The 22,102-nt window shown below is 47.8% G+C and overlaps 1 long non-coding RNA gene across 3 annotated transcripts in view; it reads right to left on the reverse strand.

Annotated features, from left to right (window-relative positions):
- Nucleotides 1–10,010: 10,010 nt before the first annotated feature.
- The window catches only part of LOC148108357 (uncharacterized), a 116,070-nt gene continuing 103,978 nt past the window's right edge, over nt 10,011–22,102 (reverse strand). For 2 of the 3 annotated variants that reach the window (XR_015727821.1, XR_015727822.1), the window contains one exon: nt 15,190–20,725. This is a non-coding gene — a long non-coding RNA (uncharacterized LOC148108357). Of the gene's footprint in view, nt 10,425–15,189; nt 20,726–22,102 lie in introns of those variants that run through there. The other variant, XR_015727823.1, reaches the window with a different exon arrangement.

The raw sequence follows: 22,102 nt of genomic DNA on the forward strand, positions 1-22,102 counted from the left end.
GACACTCTCTTCCTAAGCTGGTAGTGCCATCCATTTGGTGGTAGTCTCTGAATTTGTTTCATGGCTCTGGGAGGAGAGGGGTACTGGATCATCTTTTGCAGAATGGGGAAAGTGTCAAGCATCCCTGTGTGCCAGAACAGAGCAAAGCACTACAGGAGACAGTCAGCTGTCCCTCAAAACACCTACTATGTGCCAGGTATTGTGCCAGGTCCCAGGGAGGCCAAAGAGTGAAACAGACACTGACCCTGGGCTTCTGAAGCTTACTGCTTGGAGGAGAAAGAGGATATTGCAATCACAGTAGATTCTTTGCTTAATTATGAGTGTAAAGGGTTTTAAAGTACAGGATGCCATGTGAATAATGGAGGAAATTGACCTGGTCTGGAGCTCAGGAAGGCAGCTTGGAAGCTATTTTGTGTGTCCTTAAGGTTGACAAGATGCACCCAAAATTCCTGGGCTTGTCTATGATGGCCTCTGGTCACAACGCCCCGTTGAACTCATTCTTCCCTTTGCCAAAAGCCCTCACCTGTGGGCTTTATCATCCTTATCAATAAAATGAGGGCACTGGACTTGATGAACCTTGAGCTTCCCAGAGCTTAAATGCCATGTGAAGGCAGCTGAGAGGAAGCCACTTATGGGAGAACTGTAGAGGGGCTGGGGTGGAGAAGCTGGGGGCCAGAACGGCTGTTTACTCCTCAACCTTGGCGAAGATGGGTCCCACATTTGCTCATCCAACAAACATGTACTGAACACCTAGTGTGTGCCATGCACAGTGCTGGGGCTATTATCAATGAACAAAGCTGACAATAATCCCTGCCCTCAGGGGGTTACAGCCTAGTGGGAGGAGACCAGATCACAGGGCAATTACCTCAGAGTCTAAAGGTGATAAAGCCTTGGAGACAAGGCTGAGCAAGGTAGGGAGACTGGAAGGAAGGGGTGGCTGTGGCTGTGGCCAGTGGCACACATTCAATGGATAAGTTCAGGGTGGCTCTCAGGGGAGGGTGGGAGTCAAACAGAGACCTGGGGAAGAGAAGCCTTTGCAGGGAAGTGTGTGTGAAAAGGCCTTAGGGGCAGGCAGTCTGAGGACCAGCAGGAAGGTGGTGTGGTGGGGGCGGCGGGGGCGGGGGGGGGGGGTGGCGATCCCAGGTGGCCTGACCAGTAAAGGTCAGAGCCTCATGACTGATTTGTTTCAAAAGGACTGAAGGTCAGCCTTGCCTATTCTATGTACCCTGAGTCAAAAATCAAGGGGGACAGTGGTGGGGAGAGCTGGTAACCCATGTGGCAAGCTGTATGCATGGATGCGGTCTCACTTCCCTGCCAAGAAGTCTGAGCAATGAAGCATGTATTTACTTTTAATTCATTCTGATGTGTTCAATGTGTATGGCTTTTGCAATCATAAAAAAGTCATTAAAAAATAAGTGATAATCTCTGGGGATAGGGTTATAGGGACTTTCACATTCTATCCTATCCATAATACTTTTGATTTTGAATGGTTTGGTGCTGGTCAGCGTTTTGTTTTTTCTATTTGTTTTGTGCCTCTGAACATTGAAGGGTATTCCTCCAGGCAGTGTACAAGAAGAAATGGTACAGGCAAAGACAGAAGAGAATTAAGTGAGTTTCAGTCAAAAAGTCAATTACACACACACGCTCTTCCACTTGAGTCAGGCCTGAGGGAACAAGCTTAGAGGTTCATTATGGGAGGGCATGACTCCCCCCATTTCCCTTCCAGTGCTTTCCTCCCCGAGCTCCAGTGTTTCAAGCCGAAGACAGCTGGAACATTTAGAAGGCAGGCAGTCCCATGGTGCGGCCTGTTGGTGGGGTAGGGGGACAGCTGCCCAGGGAGAAGAAGGAGGATGGAGCCCATCAGCAGGGTCAGAAGAAGACATCTTTGGAGCCTGACAGTCCGCTCACCAGCTGGGAGTCCTTGAGCAAGTTTCTTGACCTTTCTGAGCCTGTTCCTCACCTGAAGAACAGGAATGACAACACTGCTTCCCCTTCCAGAGCTTCCAGGTGTCTCCATGAGATGACGCAGCCAGTGGCTGCAGGCAGCCGGCACCAGCAGGGGAGCTGGGTCACTGTCTCTGCTCTGGAGCAGAAAGCCCCGTGGCTCTGGAAATACAGGGTTAGGCTATGTGGCCTAATGCAGGTTACTTGATCTTCCTGAAACTCCACTTTTCCAACTATAAAAAATGGAGCCATGATGGTGAACACCTTCCACTTCGACTCTGTCTGGGAGGCCTATGGACTTTTCCTGAAATTTCAGCGTCTGTGCACAGCTTTCCTGCAGACCATCTCCCTGCAGCATGTGGGAACTTTGTGACATGATGAACAGAAACTCGCAAATTATTTTTATTTTTTTTAAGCCACTTCCCTGGGGCCAGTACCTACCAGGAAACAGATGCATGGAGCTGAAAGTGTCCTTGGCTGAGCGGCTTGCACAAGGACTGTGGAAAAGACCATCCACGGGCCTAAGGCAAACATCTAGTAATCACTACAAGCAAAACAAGAAAATCCACTCATCCGATAACAAGCAACAGCAAACCCACCTCAAGGTAAAAGAATAACAAATGTATTGGAAATGGTGGCGTGTTCTGTCTTTACGGCATTGCACTTTGGAGTCAGGGTACCCCAAGTTGGCTGCCGGTCATACATGGCTATTAACTGCCCACACCGACACAGGGTGCCCTGACCGGGCACGGCCAGCTTTTCTGGTCCCCAGCTGTGCCTTATGGAGGCAGCAGATCAAAAGCAGGTCTGAGTGTGGGTCTGGGGACACCGTGGGGCTCCGGCCTCTGCTCTGGCTCTGTTCAAGCGTGCATATGACCCTCTCTCCTGGGGTGGGAACAGGTCGCCTCACCTCTCTTGCCTCTAGTTCCAGGATGGGGTGGTTGTGAGTGCAGATTAAAACGTAAAACCTTTAAAATATGTCATATACTGTGTTAAGAATTCAATACATTCTCAGTAATTGTGGGAAAAAACCTTAACCCTTTAAATTGGTAGAAAATAACTCACCTTCCAGTGTCCCTGTGGTGAGAGAGAAAAGGGTGTTCTGGGCGTGTTTCTTCAGGCTAAGAAGGGAAGGGTCAGGTTCCCATAGTCCAGAACACCTGAGGACTTATTTTTAAAAATTAGGAAAGTAGGGCTGCCTGGGTGGCTCAGTCGGTTAAGCATCTGCCTTTGGATCAGGTCATGATCCCGGGGTCCTGGGATGGAGCCCACATTGGGTTCCTTGCTCAGCAGGGAGCCTGCGTCTCCCTCTGCCTGCTGCTCCCCCTGCTTGTGCGCTCTCTCTGACAAATAAAATCTTTAAAAAAACAAAAACAAAAATCAGAAATGTGAGTTTAAAAAACATTATTCAACATATAGTAAATGCCCATTTTTCACACCGCTGCGGACAGCAGGCATGGGCTCTCCATTACTGTGCCCTTTTTATCATTTGGCATTGGAATGGGCACTTCAGAATCTCCTGGAGGGCTGGTTCACACACAGATTGCTGGGCCTCAGCCCAGAATTTCTGATTCAGCAAGGCTGGGGGATGCATGGAGGATTTGCACGACAAGTTCCCAGGAGAAGCTGACGGTGCTCACACTTTGAAATCCACTGCTCTTCTTGATATTAAGTATTGACTCAGAAATTGTCCTTTCTAAACCTAGCTTCCCCAGAAGCACTGACTAGGGTCAGCAGGAGGTGAGCAGCTTGAAAGGACAAGATGGCGAATGGAAAAGCGTGTATCTGACAAGCTCCCTGCAGCACCAAGGCTTTTGGCTGTCTGCAGTGGGTCCCCTTGACAGAATCCCATACTTGGAAATGTGGTAGCTGAGAATGTAGGATCCCCAGGTAGTCACAAAGATTCTGAACTTACAGCTTTAGATGGTACAGATCGTGAAACCAAGGTTTCAGAAGCAGGTGGGGGGATGGGCACTCAAGTTTCTGCTCGGGTGGCATCAAGTTTACCTAAGTGGAGGGTCTGGGATATTCCAAAGGAGGGCAGGCTGTTCTTAGTGTGGCAGGATGCATTTTGGAAAAGAAACCATACTGTGGGTGGAGGAAGGTAGACCAGGCACAGGGCATTGCCTGGGACTAAGAACTGGCTAGACAGGCACAGGCTTGGACCTCCTAGGCTGGCTCTCAGAATCACCCAGATCTCCGAGTGCACACATTTGCCTCTGCAGCCTGCGACCTCTGAAGGTAACTGTGCAAACCTCGAAGGACTTCAGCAGCTTAACCACAAAATTAAGTAGAGCTTCCTCTGCTTCTTAAACAGTTCTCTCTCTCCGGACTTGACCCCATTTTTTTAATTTTATTAGGTTTTTAATCAGGTTCCACTATGAAGTGCTTTTAACAAGGTTAGACTCTAACCTTTTGTAAGGCACAAACAGAATACCGTCTGGTCTATCTAGCTAAGGAAACCAGAGGGGAAGTCTCCGAGAACAGAGAAGACTTTGCTCGGTCCTGGGAGCAAGCCCCGGGACTCCCGCGTTCAGCTTTGTCCCTTGCATTCTGGCTTCTCGGCAGCGTGAAACCGTGGCTCAGGGTGTGGACTGTGGAGCCAGACTACCTGGGTTTGAATAGCAGTGCTACTCATTACCAAAGTATGGATGGTATGGTCTCGGTAACTAGGATGGTCACATGACCTGCCCATTATGGGAAAACTGAGGCAATGAGGAAGTGGCTAAATGGACACAAAATGCTCAGAGCAGTGCCTGCCCTTTTGTCTCTATGCTGTAAGTGCCTGCTGCTGTTATTATGTCACTGAAAAGATAAAAGACCTGGAACTCCAATGCACAAGAGAGCTAGAGCATGACCTTGAAGGACGCTCCCAGCTCAGGCCGCGCTCATTCTTGTATTGAACGATATATCATCAAACTACTACTCAATGCTGGACATGGAGCTGGGCTGGGGGTGCAGCAGGGGACGAAGCTGAATGTTGCTGCCTTCAAGGAGCACATGGCCGGGGGAAGATGCCCAGTCAGAGGAGAGGTCCATGAATGGATGCATAACGGCCAAGTGAAAGGAGTGTTTGAAAAGGTAGAATTCAGCTTGCTGAGTGTGCTGAACGTCAGTTACCTCACCTGGCCTCCCAGGCTGGGGAGCTGGCTCACAGGAAGCTGGGCTCTGTCTGAAAACAGCAGGACAAGTATGCATCAATCATGGGGAGGATGGTGAGGGCTAGGAGCATTCCAGACAGAGCTGAGCCACACGAAGGCCTGGGACCTGAGGGTGCTTGGGGACTGTGAAGACCTAGGGACGGGTCTTGTGTCAGGTGTGGCAGAGGGAGGAAGGGGTGGGGTGAGAGGTGTTTGTGGAGTGCATGCCTCTGGTGGGGTCTAACTACAGTTAGAGTGAGGCCAACTCTTTAAGGAGTGTTAAGGCAGGGGTGGAGGGATTCACATGCATCTTGAAGAGATTGTTCTGACTGTCACATGCAGAAGACACAGGGTTGGAATGGAAGCTGGAGAGGATGTGGGGAAACAAAGGGGGTGGTTGGGATTCTGAAGAATCCCCTGGAGGACCTGTTCATGCACTGACCGTGAGCCCTGCCTGGCCCCCCGCCGAGACTGTGATGCAGTAGGGTGTGCAGTGGGCCCAGGATTCCACCTGTGCGACATGCTGAAGCTGCCACTATGGACCATGCTGTGAGTGTCACTAGCTTAGACTCTTTTTTTTTTTTTTTAAGATTTTATTCATTTGAGAGAGAGAGAGAGAGATTGAGGGAATGAAGGGGGGGAGGGGCAGAGGGAGAAGCAGACTCCCTGTGGAGCAGGGAGCCCGATGCAGGGCTCGATCCCAGGTCCCTGAGATCATGACCGGAGCTGAAGGCAGATGCCTAACCGACTGAGCCACCGATCTTGGGCTCTGTTGGTGGTAGGGGAACTGGTAAGTGGATGGGTTCTCAGAGACATGCAGGCTGTACATTTTAAGGAGAAGGCAGGAAGATCTTTCTGAAAAACTGGAACTCTTAACTCCAAGACACTTGTCCCAAGCATAACTTAGTTTAAATTTCAGAGATGCCACAGTAATTTAGGGATGGGGTGAGGGGTAGACGTCACAGAAGCAGTAGCCTCACCTCCCAGAACTCCAAGGGGACAGAAACCCAAGGCTGTTCTGCTTAACTCAGGGTCCAGGTAACCTTGTTCTGTGCAGTGTTTCCACTGGGATGGTGGCAGAGCACCGAGGTGACATAGAGCCTGGGTTAATCAGAGGGGCTCCATGGCTCTCTCTGTCCCACAGACAGCCGGTGGCAGACCTCTTCCCTTTCCTTAGTGCTTCAGAAAGGACGCTGGCCAACACAGCCACTCGATCTCTAAACTCCCCACTTGGCTCTGAAATACAGTGCCATGTGTAAGATTTAAGTCGGGCATAAAAAGACATGAACTCTGGAGACCTCCATTTGTTTCCAGCTCTGCCAGGTCCCTGGCTGTGAGGTCCCGTGGAAAGCAAGCCCACCTGTCAGCACAGGTGACAGGCCACACTACCAGGATGGGAGTGTCGGACAAGTCAATACCCTAGGAAGGGTCCTCGTGTGCCTGGCTCTCATCCAGCCAAGCTGGGGACACATGCCTGAAGGACAGCCGTGGGTGGCCCTCTCACACACAAGAAAAGGCATTTACTCTCCAGGGAACCTGGGACCATCTAGGAAATAGATGTGCTCCCCATCTGTGTGACTACCAAAGGCACTCGTTTCTCCAGCAGTGTCCCCTGAAGCCACCATCCGTAATTAGGGCTTCCCTTCCCACCACTTTGCCCTTTTCAAAGCTCCCACTGCCACATCTCAAAACCAAGACCCAAGTTCACCCTGCGTGTTCCTAGCAACCAAGAGGAAATGTTCTGTTTAGTGGCCCTTAACACTTCTGAGGGGCCAAAACTCCACGCCACGGTGGAAAGCTCGAAGACCGTTTCCTCTGCGGGTGCTGATGCTGCCCGAGTACTTTCCTTTAAGAGTGGAGCTGTTTGTGCTGGGGCGGGGGGAGGGACACAGCCCCAGGCGCCTGTGCAGTGGAGTCCACACCACATGCAGGACGAGCCGCAGCTGCGTGTGTGCTGGGGTTCCGAAGGGCTTGGATGGGTCCCCGAGCCGAGCCGCTGTGGAGTCTGGATGGCAGCCGGTGCCCTTGGTGAGGTGTGACCCTGGTGTTGTGAAGTAGCCGTTCTCTGATTGGCAACGGCCTGATTCACAACACCAGCTGCCCCACCACACCATGCCTGGCGGTTTCTGGGGTGGCTGGCGGTCGAGTGGTCACCTCTTCGGTGCTGCTGCTGGCGTGTGGAGAGGGGACAGAGGCAGCTGTGGGTTAGAACTGAATGCAAGCACAGTCAACATGTCCTCTCCCTCTCTATCCTCCTTCCATAGACTTTTCTTGTTTGTCGTGTCCTTTGCCAGGCTCCCTATCCCCCAGAATCAAGGGCGGTATCGGTGGTTCCAAGGAGCCCAGGTCCCTGGACACAAGCTGATCTATGCACTGGTGCCTTTCTGGGAAGGGGCTCTACTGCCTTCCACGAATCCTCAAAGGGAAACTCCCCCCCCACCCCCCGCACACACACAGCATGCATATCTCTGCCCTGGGAGGTGGAATGGGAAACAAACATTTCTAAGGCAAAGTTTTGAGTAAAGAGTTTTCCTCACGAAAATGTACATGGCAGAAATGCAGGGACTCTTCTCACTCCACTGCCAAACGCAGAAACCAGAGACCATCCTCACTTCATGTTCTGAGTAGTAACTCTGCCGAGACCCCCTACCCCCTCCCTTTCGATCTGTCAGTCCCCAGACCCTGAAGGCTGCATGGAGTAGTTCCCACATCTACTGAGGATAACCAGAGTCCAAATGGAATCCTCCAAGGATGGAGAGTATTTCTTGACTCATCCTCAAAAGGGTAGAAACACATTCCAAGCACAAAATAAAGGTGATCACTGAGGATCTGGAGCTGTCATGCAAACCAACAAAAGTCGAGACTGAGAGAAGAGAAATCAGGTGGTCAATGTGAAAACCATTAGCCATCGCGGTGCTTTGCCTTTCCATCAGCAGGTGACCTGCCAGGCCCTTCCTCGCTCAGGCTCAGCTGGCAGATATGGAGTGTCTTAGCAGTAAAATGACTTTGGAACTCTCATTTTGGTATTTGCCTGGGTTTTATCACCATTAAGAAATTCTGTAAGAGAAACTGACATGAAAATAGCATTTGAAGTTGAATCCCTACTTCCAGGTGTCGATAAACACTTTTAAATGAATAGCTTCTTTGGCCAAAAATGGCTCCTGCCTGCTACCCAATCAAGAAAAATATTTTCCACTTTTTGACGTCTATCTAGGAACCTGCTTTATTTTAGGGTCACAAAGTTGGCAAGTTCCTAGCGCTGGATGTGGCATAGAAGTTCGACCAAAGTTCTTAACCAGAATTGGGGGAGGCAGAAAGTTTGAGGAAGTGATCAACCCTAACTGTGCCATGTAAATCACTGTGGCCTTGGAGCTCAGAAACACCTGGATTTTTATGTCTATAATCAAAGAATCCCTGCTGGGACATTAGGTCATAATTTCTACACTGGTGGTCCACAGCACTGCTAAGCTGAGGTGTCTACCACATGAGGGTTGCCTGTGCCAGGCCCCAGGGGATGCATTCAGACTCTGTCCCTTTCTGTGTCCCTAGGGCCAGTAGCAGAACTTTCTGGGCCTCGGTTTTGGTATCTGCAAAACAGTGTAATAAGATTAGAAAACCTTGCATACAGCAAATGCTTGATATACATGTATATTCGATGAGGATAGGTACTGAGTTATGTGGGTGGCTTTCTGAGTTTGGGTAGGGAGAGATCTCAAAATTTTTCTTTCCAGTGGTGCTGGACTGTCCAGTAGATTGTCTTGAGGACTAACAGTCACCTGCTCTGAGAATGAGCAAGTTCTAGAAAGTGAGATTAGCTCCTTGTAAAATAAAGCAGGGGGACAATTAATTGCTACTGCTGAGCGGTCAGAGCCTTCGGCAAAGTTAATGTGCTTTTTTGGCTAAGACCGTGTACGTGGGAAGGTTGTATTCGTGCCAAGTGAACCTGGCATAGACTCTTGTGAAGTCAAAACACCAGGAATCCGGGGACTGGCACGATCTCATTTCCTGCATCCAAGGGGCAAAAGGTGCCTTGGGAATAAGTGAGAAACTGGGGCCGTGAACGCAGCTATCCACAGCTACCTCTTCTTGGTTCTGTCTAGAACCGACCAGTGCTCAGGATGTCAAAGCGAGATGAAGAAATGGTTGTCTCAAAAGCCACAAGTGACCTTCATGCTTTAACTTCAAGACCCTGCAAGGAGTTGGCACCGTGCAGAGGCAGCCTGGCCCTCTTTCTTTCCCCTTATCCTCCACTGCCCTCTTCTGCTCTCCCTGTGCTCTTCTAACTTCTCAAATATGCTATATTCATTCCCACCACAGGGCCTTTGCACAAGCCTTTTCCATCACTTGGAAGCCTCTCTCCCTATTTTGTATAGTTTAATAGCAACTCCTCCTTCAAACTTCAACTCCAAAGTCACTTCCTGCACTGACTTCCATCTTCCAGACCAGACTGGACTCCTCTATGACATGCTCCCCAGCTATCTGGTACTCTTCCTTCAAAGCACTTGTTACACAGCATGCACGACGTCTCTTCCACTCAGTTCTAAGCTTGCCATTGGGTCCTCAGCATTGGCCACTTCGGGGATACCTGATAAATACTGGTTGGGTGAACGTATGATTTAAACTAATTCTCTCATGGTCCAATGACTCTTTTCCAAGCAGTTAGATGAATCCCTCAGACAAATCAAAATGGCACTAAGAATCTTATGGGCGTACACAGTACTATCTTGTAATGAATAATTTTATATTAAGAGACTGACTGCTGGAACTCCTAATTCAGCTCCCTGCCTCTAGGCTGACCCCACACTGATACCAGGGAGTCAGAGGGATTCTTCCAGAGGGTCAGTCTAATCTGGCTTAACTTCTCCATGGCTCATTTTGTGCCCAGGATGGAGTCTCAGGTCCTTTGGCTCCTCACTTCCCCACCTGCCCTCCCCCCTCCCCCCCAACAGAGCAGGAATGCCTACAAGACACCACATGTGCATGCTCCTGTGGATTGAATGCCCCTGACTCTTTCTACCCAGCATACTCCTCTTCCTGCAGTTGGGCTCCAGGGTCGGCCCTCGAGAAGGTCCTCCTGGACCCTTGCTCAGCTTCAGCTCTTGGCCAGGCATCTATGACTCTTGTACCTTTTGTGTCCATTACTGTTCCAGGCTTCAGTCCTGTCTTAAGAGACAGTGATCCCAAGGACAGAGGCCATTGTGGAGTCACCTGGTAGCCGGGAACCACACAGCATCTGGAACACGGGGCTCTCAGCTTCGATGAGCTGTCACTCAGTGAGGAAGTCTTGCAAAGCTGGGAAGCTGTGGACACCAGTGGGTAATGATTTGTCCTTCCTGTTCCCTATGAATAACAAGTGTCCAGAAATCCCAATATTTTGCCATTAAATTACATTTCTTCATCTCCACAGCCACCCTGCACCCCCAACAGACTGCCATCCTCTCACCAGGATGGCACATCCAACTTGTCCCTCTGTGAGTCATTCTTCACTCTGCAGCCTGAGTGATCCTTTTAAAACACTAATCAGAGCATGTCACTTTGCTACTTCAAACCCTTCTTCCCTTCCCATCACACCCAGAACAAAATCCAAATTCCTTGTGCAATCCCACAGGTCCTGGTGGCTCAGCCCCCCCGCCCCTTACCTGTCCACCGTCACCTCCTCTCCCTGTGGACTTAGCTGCACTCCCTTTCTTTCAGATCTTGGAACACAGGGCTAGACCAGAGGGTGCCTTCTGAAATGTAAACAATCAGGCCTTTCCTGTGGATGGAACCTTTTGTCAGCTTGCGAAGGCACCCCTTTCCCTGGGCAGATGGAAACTTCTAACAGGGCATGTGACCTGGTGAGTGGCCTTGGGCTTGACTGCAACCCCCACTTGCCCCTGGGCTGGGGGCTCTTGTGTCATTCAGCCACGAGGAGTAGTGCACCCAGTCCTCTCCCACTGCAGGGCCTTCTTACCTGCTTCTGCCTTCCTGAAGACTCCAGGGGCACTTTAAGGGAATGTAAGCGTTCTGGTGTTCCAAAATTCTGCACCAATTTTAACCAAGGCCTTTAATCTCATTTTTTCTACTCTGGCCTGCTGATGTTAGTCCTTCACTACACACTTGGTAGGGTCAAGTCAGCTAATTCTGTTTTGTTTTGTTTTTAGTCATATAATGATTACTTGTGTTGGCAATCCCAAGTACACGGCATTTATCTAAGCTTTATAACATCAGAGGTCTCAAATCAACAAACCATTTTTCTGCCTGTTACTTCTGCAAAAAGACGACAGCAACAGAAACTCAGGGTGTTCCTCATCAACCACCTCCCCAGGTTGAACAATGGTCAACACAGACCCACTCAGCCTTTGACATCAGCCCCAGTCTGGCTGGCGCAGCGTTCCACCCCCACTCCAGATCCTGCTTCAGTTGGTTTGGGAGTAAAGCTCAAGTATCTACCCCTCCCCCAATCCCAGGGACTCCCATAAACCAGATTTGGGGACAGTGGCTTTCAATCTAGGGCTCTGTTAAAAACTGACATTCCTAATGATCCTCAGAGCAGAGGGAATCTGATACAGCTTCAGCATCTTCAGAGGCAAATTTAATAGATTGGTGTCCGGTGCCACCGTTCCCATGTACAGGATGTGGTAGGCCTGGGGGCTTCCTCGGATCAGGAGCAGGCATGTGTCAGCTAGATGTCAGGGAGTTAGCACCCTCAAGCAGCCCCTGCCAGTGACACAATGGAGTTGGTGGGCAATACCTTGCTCTCTTGCCCCACAAGGAGCGGAGGTCACCACCTGCTCACAGCAGTAACCTGGTGGACAACACAAGCATTTTTGGCCCCCTCCCCCTCTCACCTCCCCAAACACAGCTGCATTGGTGTCCATGTTAAGTATATTTAAGTGCACCCATGTTTTGAAGAGGTGTATCTCACATTGTTCCTGTGGTCACTTTCAGCAGGGCAGGGCCAACAGGAGGGGAGTGAGTCACCTGCTCTCAGATGCTGACCATGAGTACCTCCTAAAATTTTGCATCCTGGGCAGTCTCATTTGCTCATCTTGTTCCCATCCTGATGTTCAGGGAATCAGAATACACAAATCGGGCAAAACAACCGACTCCAGTTAGGTATCTTCTAGAGTGTGTTATACTTACAGTTTCTTCATTGCTTTTTCATAGACAATAACCCTCTAAATGGAGGACCCTTTGGCACCAAAGCTCTGGGGTGCTAGGACCATCCTGTACAGCCAGTAGTCACAAATACTGTTACAGGCTTTCCAGACAGCATGTCTACTCCGGGACGACAGTAACGATTAACCCAACTCGAGCTGTGAATTCTGCTTTTTTTAGCCCATCTTGGCTGATGCCTTCCAGGTGGGCTTCAAAATAAAAACTCCCAGTTCAAGGACTGCCTGGACTGCCGAGCACGGACCGGAGTTTATTAGCACAGTTAATATCGCATGCAAATAGATTTCCCCGCTTCCGTCATGCCAGTCCATTAATTCAGCCCCTTGTCTGCTACATCTTTATCCTTGGCAGGTTAACCCTGCCAAATGCCTTTGCTGTAGCACATGTCACGCTGTGCCTATGTCCAACAATGCGATTGTGCTAATCGTGCTGTACCAGCTTTGTGGCCCTGTCTGCTCAATGCAACGGTGGGAAAAGTGCAGATGAGGTTTTTTGCCAAGATCTTCCACCTATGCGGCACCCACCCAAGATCTTCCACCTATGCGGCACCCACCCAAGATCTTCCACCTATGCGGCACCCACCCAAGATCTTCCACCTATGCGGCACCCACCCCTTCTTCTTCCTCTTCTTCTTTTTTTTAATTTTAAAAATGGTTTCAATTAAATGGTTTGAAAGTCAACCACAGTGTTTGGACAGCTGCCATTGCCAATGTCGTTCAGACAAGAATGTCAAGGCTCTCAGCGGGCCTCCAGACTCTTTCCAGTAGCCTCACCCAGCTGCCAGCTCAATGGGATAATGGCAAGGGTTAGACAGGAAAATCTGCTAAGGACGTCTTTTTTCTAGGCTCTCTGAGGCCTGAAGGTGGCTGAATGGAGCGAATACATATCACCCATTATTTTTGATGCCAACCTCTTTACAGCTTAGTGGAATCACTAACATGAATTATTAGAAGAGGTGCACGCCTTCCTGCAAGCACCTTTGTCTGGCATACACCCAACAAGGGGAAAGTGCCTCCAGGCCCCAGAGGGTACTGCTCCTCCAGGTACCAATCCCAGCCAGACCATTTTCTACCTCTGCAATGACTGAGGCACATTGCTTTACCTCTGGACTCACTTTCCTCATCTGTAAAATGGGCATAACCACAGCACCCAATGAATAGAATTGCTGTGAGGATTCAGTGAGTTAACACATGTTAATCACTCTGAATGAAGCTGGCACACACATAGCAGGAACTGGGTAAGTACAAATTAACTGTAGTATAGATTGTGGAATTTGTCAAAACTTACTGTCATTTACAGCTTACTATAGCACATATGCAAAGTACGTGGTAGAATTCCACGTGGGCATGTCTTTTAGGGTCTTCAGATGTAAACTCCATTCTCTCGCCTGCTAATTACAGAAATCTGGCTCTAAGGAGACCTTTCTAGCATGCCTACCAGTGCTGTCTGTGTTATCCCCGGCAGCTCCAGTGGGTGTGAAGAGGCATTCCGGGGGGATAGTCTGCGGTGAGATTCCCGGGGACTGAGTCCTGGCTTTGCTACCACGTGACCCTGGACAAGGTACTCAACGTTTGAGACTCTCACAGTCCTGACATTAGACATGGGGGACTTGGTTTTACATTGCAGGGTGATTGTGAGTGTTATGTGCAAAAGCACAGGTGAGGCAGCTGGTATGCTGCTCAATATGAGCTCGGGGCATGAAGCTCTATTCACTGCTATGAAGTCATAGACCAGTCTGGCTCATTTCTCACTCCAAACCCCCTCAGCCTCACAGAGTCCCTACTGCATCAGTGTGAGCTTTGACCTCTAGTCTGAGCCCTGCTAAGACTTATGAGTGGATTTTCTTTAGTTTCTTTTTTTAAATTTCATTTATTTATTTGACAGAGAGAGAGCACAAGCAGGAGGAGTGGCAGAGGGAGAGGGAGAGGGAGAACCATGATGTGGGCGGGGCTCGATCCCAGGACCCTGGGATCATGGCCTGAGCCGAAGGCAGATGCTTAACTGACTGAGCCACCCAGGCGCCCCTTTCTTTAGTTTTTTATTTATCTGATGAAAAAATGTTTTTATCACATATGTATGTCCCCCTAAGCAATATGTTATTTAAGTTTGTTTGCTTTTGAGCTTTATACAAATTGTATCATACTGGACTTAATGTTCTGCAACTTGCTATTTTCATTCAAAGCTGTTTCCAAGATTCGTCCACGTGGTTGCATTTAGTGGTTGTTCATGCATTTCCCATGCATTCTGCTGCCGCATGACAGTCCACTGTGGGAATGTGGCACCGTTTACTCATCCGTTTTTCTGAAGATGTACAGTGAGATTGGCTCCTTAGCTTGGTGGATAGGGCTGTTGTGTGCACTCTTGGGTACTCTCTCGTACTCTTGTGCAAGTGTTTCCAGCATGGATGCCTCGTTCATAGGCTTGTGAATGTTTAACTTTCTCAGATAGCACCAGGCTTTTATTCTCAGTAGTGCCATTTGAATTTCTTATCCAAATTTATGAAAAATATGTCAATGCAGCTATGATTCAGAAGGAAAGGCAGGCAGACAAGCAGGAAGGAAAGAAGGGAGGAGGGGAGAGAGAGAAAAAAAAAAAAAGAATTCCCCTAAATAGTTTAAGACCATTATAGAAAATACAGAAATGTCCTCAGGTGTTTTGCTTTATCTAATGGTCCAAATTCAACTGCTATAGGGTGTTCAAAATGCTATTGAAAGATTAAAAATTTATTAAGTTCAGTCTGTGTGCATATGAGGAGACTGGCATTTTCACTTAGTGTTTGTAGAGAGTTAATTGACCTCTTTTTTTTTGCAAATAATTTAGCAAAATGAACAAAAGTTCTTAAAACAAATATAATTGACTTGATAATTCCCCTCGTAGGATTTTTTTCCAAGAAAAAGTTTGCGAAGATGTTTGTTTAAGGATGTTAACTGCAGAGTTACTGATAGAGAAAAAAAAAAGAGAAATAATCTAAATGTCCAGAAGTTACTGGTTAAATAACAATGTGGCAATTTAAAATAATGAAAGGATGTGTATGTCATAGTGAGTGGGGAAAAAGCAGTTATACGTGTACGGACCATCCTGTATATGGGAATGAGTGGGTTTCGAGTGCAGGTTTCAAACTGCCCCTGTGTTTGGACAGCGCTGACTGTGCATTCTGGTGTTAGCACTTGGGCCCTTTTATGATAACTTGGAGGGCAGAGGATTAAACCTGTTGGTACTAGATGTCTCAAGACAGGATTTTGCTCTTGATGCAAGAAGAGTATTTGGCTACTGGGAAGAGCTATATGCCTCCCTTGGCAACCCAGGCACCAATCACCACTTACTTCTGGATCCTGCTGGGTCTTCTAATGAATTGAGTCCAGTCATTAGTGGAGCACTTACTGTGTGCTCATCACCAGACTGGATGCTTCACATTCATTATCTGGCCGAATTCGGACTGAGGTGAGATACTACTATTCTGCCAATTTCCCACTTTAAGAAAATGGAGAAATAGAAGGACTAAATAAATAATTTAAAAAAACAAATAAAACGGAGACTTGGAAATGACAACTAACTTACGCAAAGTTGTCACCAGAAAGTGGCCACACAGCCATGATTTGAGCCCAGTGCTGCAGGCTCTCCAGGCCCCGAGGCTACAAAATCCATCTTTGGCTTGATACCACTTGCTCTGCTAATATCTGAGTCAAGGTAGACCTCTTGAATTACCAACTGTCTTTAGCATTTGTCCAAGTTACAGTTATGCCAAATGCAATATTTTTCTTTTCATTTTAGTTGTTCATAAATCCTATACTTGAGTTTTAAGGGGGGTGGGGAAGGGAGAATATGACAAAAATCCCTATAAAACCCCAAGACTCTTTTTCTGCAAAAATTGGGAAATTCCAGCATCCAGCACCCTCCAGTGATTAGAAAAATCCTATATACCTCAAGTCTACTGCACAGATCTTAATCCAGTTTTCATTTGCCAATTTCTTGAATAGAATGGGTTTGTAATACTTCGTGTAATTAAAACATGATAGAATCATGCTATTTGCAAAATGAGCACTTCTGACTCTCTGGACTCCATGGCTCAGGCAAGTCCACTGAGGCACAACTGTGTGTTGCCTTGGCAAGAATTCCTGCTGAGTGGGCAGTCCATCTAGCTTGGGTCTTGAGAGAGTCATGCTTACCTAGCAGAATGCAAACATCTCTGAACTTTGCTTACTGACTAAGAGGCAGCATTAGCTTCCCATTGCATTTCCTCCGGCAGGATCAATCACACATCCCAGCCAGACACGTGTGGCCCCTGCTGGTGATGAATCTCAGAGAGGCGAAGCTCCTCCTTGCACTGAATTGCCGTATCTGGGTGCAGCCTTGGGGTGGGGGGTGGAAATAAAGGCTGGGAGCAGGATAATAAGCACACAACACCTTTGAGAAGGCTGCTCTGGGCCATGTCCTGCAGGCTGCTTTTTTTAGTGGTTGATTCACTTCCAGAAAATTCATTTTTGCCACGAATGCTACCTACCATCATGGATTTCTTCTTTTCTACGGTGAATTTGGTGCCTTAGTTAGTTGTGTTTTTTTTTCTTTCTCCTGTTTCTTTTTAGCTAAATGAAAGTTGGCTACCTCCTGTCCCTTCAGTCGTTCTAGAGGTACTCAGCATTCATGTCCTGTCAGAGGGATAGAAAGTGCTTAGGTTTCTCTACTCTAAAAGAGTTAACTGACAATCATAGGATGGAAAGAGGCCTGTTTCTGACTTTGCTCTTGGGACTCTGCTTTTGTAATTCTTCATTGAGTTTGACAATGCTCGAAGGCTGTTGCATTTTTTAAAAACTGGGGTCATCTCTGTGACTAGGTTTGTCTCAGAGGGGTGTGGGAGTGTATGATCCAGGGACATGGAAGTCCCACATGCATTTATCAGACATGGGTAAGACTTGCTTGAGGCACTAAAAGCTTCCAAAAGGTTTGTCAGCTTCTTGCCTTTCCTAAATGATACTGCTTATTAATATTTTAGGATCCAAGCAAAATACAGAAAAAATTTGCTTTAAAAAAGAATACACAGAAGCCTCTATTGATACAAAAACCACCTAAGGAATGACTTCTTCAAGAGATCTAGAACTCCACTAAATAGGAAGTTTCCTCCATACCTTAAATATCAACGTTTGAGACACATTTTGTTTTAGGGCCATGCCCCATGGTCTAAGGAGAAGCCCGTCCACATTTCTCTCTGAAAAGCGCCTCCCTCCCCTGCAAGCCTCAGAAGACATATTGACAACAGGAGGATTAAGAAATAATGACAATAGGGGGATTATTTCCTAACCTGGCCTGTGACAAATGCCTATTAATAAATGAACAAGCCAGTCCTGTCTCCATTTTCTCTCAAACACAAAGCTCCATCGCCCAATGACTGGAGCTGAGGCATCAACGGGGCTGCTGACCTTTCTTCTCCTTTCCTGCTGCCTGCCCCGGACTGGGGAGAGGCCTCCCGCCATGCCTGAGCATCCCTGGCCCAGATAGCAGTGGCCAGGCTGAGGGCCAGCCCCGCCACCCTAGTCAGGTGGTATGTACTCTGCTCTGTGTGCCCCTCCTGTCTTGACTCCTGGCATTTCCATTGCAGAAGACAAAACGTTTCTTGTCACCCAAAATATATATTGGAGAGGCTTGACCAAGCAGCTTTTCTCAAGGAAGAACAGAAGTTGTTTGAAAACCTTGACTGGCATAGAGACTTCAAAGGCCTTGCTGGGCAGTTCTGGTTCTCAGCATAGACCTGTTTTCTGTTTTTGTTTTTGGAAGTCCTGCTCCTTCCCACAATTCCTGGCCTCTATCACACCAGGTGTGCATTCTCTTCTTTCCAGGACTTCTCTCAAGAAATGATCTCTTACAAAATGCAGCAACCAATATAGTCTTGGAGAAAGACAATGTTTTAATGAAATATGGTTTAACACAGGAGCAAGGGGAGGTTCTGTTGAACAGAATCAGCTACCTCTGCAACAGCACAAAACACTCCACAGAAGATAACAGGAACAGGCTTCTGAGAATGGTGAGTCACCATCTCTCCCGCACTCGCAGCCCTGAGATGAGGGAAATACTGGTGCACACACTCACACCTGTGCTCGCCCACCTGTGATGGCTCACTGCAATTGTCACGTTCACAGTCTGTTAGGAGATCACCCAGCCATTATTTAGAGATCACTAGCAAAACTGACGGACAAATCACAAGTCTAAATCTTTCTGACAGCTTCTGGGGGCTGGGAACAGTTGCCTCCCGGAAGGTCCAGTCCCCAGACTCTAGACCTAGGGACATCACTGACATTACTTTTGCAGAATGTCATCATTGGAGTAGCTCAAGGACCCACTTCTGTGAGCTCCTAAAGGAGCCCGAGATCAGCTAAAGCTAGTGAATTTCTCTGGGACTCTGGCCCTTTGCACCATACCCCAAAAATGGCTCTAAGTCCTGGGGGCAGGGGTAGCTTTCCTGCAAGTGAATGGGCTCACATGCCAGAGGTGGGGGGTTATTCAGTGGAACAGGAAGATGGGACGGACCAAGGCAGAGGGTAGAAATCAGGGGGTCCATGCAACTTCCTTGGTAACACTATTTTAAAAAATTCTTTGTAATTATTAATGGATGAAATAGAACAAGGAATACTTAGACAAATATCCCTGAAACTTCAAATTAAGCTTTTTAAAAAAGCCTAGGTATCTTAATGTAAGTATTTAAAGACAGTATTATGAGAAGACGTCCATCCAGGACATAGAAAGATCGAGGATCCCTTGCCCATGGATGCCAATGCAGTGGGAGGTAGACATCAGCATGGCTATGAAGATGTAGCCCCATCTCACTTTGCTGCATTCAACAGCCTTATAATATGTCCACATGCTTCAGGTCACCCTGTGCCTCAGTTTCCTTACTGCTAAGATGGGAATAATAACAGTCACAAGACTCAAAATCAGATATCATGTGTCTTGCCCATGGCCAGGCTGCAGCCAGCTAGGAACACCTTGTCATAAGGCACAAAACAAAACCCTACTGACCCGTGGGTACCGCAGAGTTTCTCCATCCTTGTTCTGGACACAACACAGGATGTCCAGCCTCCTTCATTCTACAGAAAATTCCAGAAACTGGTCATCCTCATAGTCACTCAACATTGGACTCAGAAAAAGCAAACTTGGGACTCAGCTGAATATCACGGGGGCTTGCTTTCTCTACACCAAAGGAGGCCCACCTTATCACTGACCTGATGTTTTAAGTCTGGGCTGAAAAGATTTGGGAGGGGTGGTGGGCGTGATCAGAAGGGAATTCTCTCCTGCACTTGTGTATTTTTAAGCCATACTGACAGGGCACAGCTAACTTTATCACAGAACCTTTAAGTGCCTCTTAGCTCTTGTTTGATGCAATGCTTCTAGAGACATGCTTTCATGGGTCTTTGAAGCACAGATGGCAAGAGGATGAAGAGCTTCCTGTTTCAGGGTCCAGGTGCTTTGTTCCTTCCATCCTCCCCTCACCCCCATTCCTCATTCTTAGAAAGAAAATAAAACAAAAACCAGGTAGGATGGTGATACAATACTCTTTAGACAAACCACCAAGCCCACAACCTAGCTGATGTTATTCTTTTGTCCTCTCACGCTCAGAGGCAACAGCTGCAGAGCTGGGGGCTCAGAAGAAGTGGGGGGAGGCTTTCGAAGGAAGCTGAAAAGAAAGGGCTGGAAAGAGAAGACAAGCTTTGCAGAGGGTAGTCAACTGAGGATACACCTGACTTCCATTCCCCTTGTCCTCAAGAGGCACCAAAAAGGATCACAGTGTTGTCCTCATTTTGTAGATGGGTAAACTGAGGCACTGGGTCTTAAAGCAAACTTTTCTGGGGAGCAGCCTATTAATCTTTATAAAAATTTGCTGGGGGCTAGCTTTATAGTTAATGCTTTTTATTTTCTTTACTTCCACAATGGGTTCAGACCAGCAAGGAAACAGTAATAAAGAATGAGGCAGCTTGTCAACAACACTGACTCAGACTGAATGGGCGGGAAGTTCAGGTGAGCAGGCTGACCGCCAGAAGGACAGTAGGACCCACAGCACCCACAGACATTTCCAAAAGCAACTTCTATTGCCTCTTCCAGTTTGAATCACTTGTTAATAGGACCATGGAGAACTTATGGAGGTATATGAGATTATGACCTCGCTTCTTCTGGGGGATCCCTGGAGTCAGAAGGTGAGAGTTACCATCACTCACCCCTGAACGACCCGAGGCCCTCACTCATCTATGCTAAGCCTCAGCTGCATCACACAGAACAGGGAACCAGATTATTATAATTGAACAAGACAATATGTCCACATGAGGTTTTGCCATTTATGAAATCCACCCTCTCCCCACCAATGCCTCAGCACATTTAACTGTAAAACACTGCCCACCTTTTGTGGTTGCTTCTGAGTGTCTGACCACCTGGTTCTCTTCAAGTAGAGGGCAGTGTGGCTGGAGTTCAGAGGGGACTCCCCCAGAGAGCCTGGGTGGTACCTGGGGTGGAAGGGTAGAGGGTAAAGGTCAGTGAGACAGACTGCCAATGGTTAGCTGACAGTTCCTGATCTGTAAAAGAAGGACTATCACAACACTTCTCCTTGGCTGTCAGAGGGAATAAAAGAGATAATCCACAGGTTCAATAAATATTCACAGCCACCATCATCACCATCATCATCATCATTATCATCATTGCCACTGGCAGCTCATTGCAGAAAAAACCCAAATGCCACAGTGGGGAGGTCCTATAGAGCTCTGTCTTGGTGATCCCTGGAGGAGTGGTGTACACTTTGGAACATTCCTTCCAAATAATGCCGCTGGGCTCAGAGTTCATTATGATAAATGGTAACTTGTTGGTCGAACCCATTATGTTTTTGGAAGTGTTTTTCTCCAATATCAAACATTAGGATTAAAAATTAAAAAGGAGCAAAGTACAGGGATCCAGTTGACTCACAGCCAACGTGGGCGACACAGTGTTCAGGTGTTTCTATAGTGAAATCACAGAAAAGTAATGGAGAAAGGAAACATTATTCAATGAATGTTGGTAGAAGAGCTGGACAGCAATTCAAGAAAACTTTCTGATGTCCATTAGGTTACTGTGACCTTGTCTCTGGAAGTTAAGTTCTGCCCTTGGCTTCTGCCATGCAGTGATCCCAGCATCCCCCCCAGCATGCCCAGCCTACAGAGCTCGGCCCCCACAGAGGTCTTCACCTCTGTGGGTGCCGCCTCACTAACATATTTCTCAGGGCCTTAGCACGGTGTCCTCTGTGCCTACTCTGGGGATGGTGAGGAAGTGGGTGTGCACAGCACACATGATAAATCTACTCCAACCTCCCAGCCTTCCTAAGCCTTTCTGTCCCTCCTTCTGCATTATGCCAGGGAAGTTCTAGAACCTTTCTGAATGTAGAACCATTGAGTCCAACTTATGGCCAATCAACAAAGCAATCTTTTAGAGCCACTTCCAACTGCTTGAGCTAACATGTAAGTTCAGAATCCATTTCATCCTCCTTAGTCAAACACCCTTAGAATCCATTCCTGGACATTTCTCAGCCTTTCATCAATACAATTTAGCAAGATGTTGCAATCCTTTTGGAGGAATGTCCCTCCTGGGCTCTCCCCACTCCTGTGCCCTGGGGACCAGACTTCACTCTGCCCACCCCATGGGGTTGGGGCCTTGGTGGAGGCAGGGCTCCTGGGTCCCAGCTCCTTCTGCTCCCTTAGTTACCATCCGTGTTTCCACTTGTGGAGACAGTTCCTTAGGAAGCAATTTGCTGACTGAGGTGCTCAGTTTTATTTTGGTGTTTTGCCGGGGATTTTGATTTTGAAATTAAAGAGTCCTTCTGATCATGAAAAGGGTCCCAGAGGAATGAGCCCAAG

The sequence above is a fragment of the Ursus americanus genome, chromosome 20 (genome assembly GCF_024610735.1).
Source record: "Ursus americanus isolate L20-20 chromosome 20, mUrsAme1.1.p, whole genome shotgun sequence".
Taxonomy (NCBI): Eukaryota; Metazoa; Chordata; class Mammalia; order Carnivora; family Ursidae; genus Ursus; species Ursus americanus.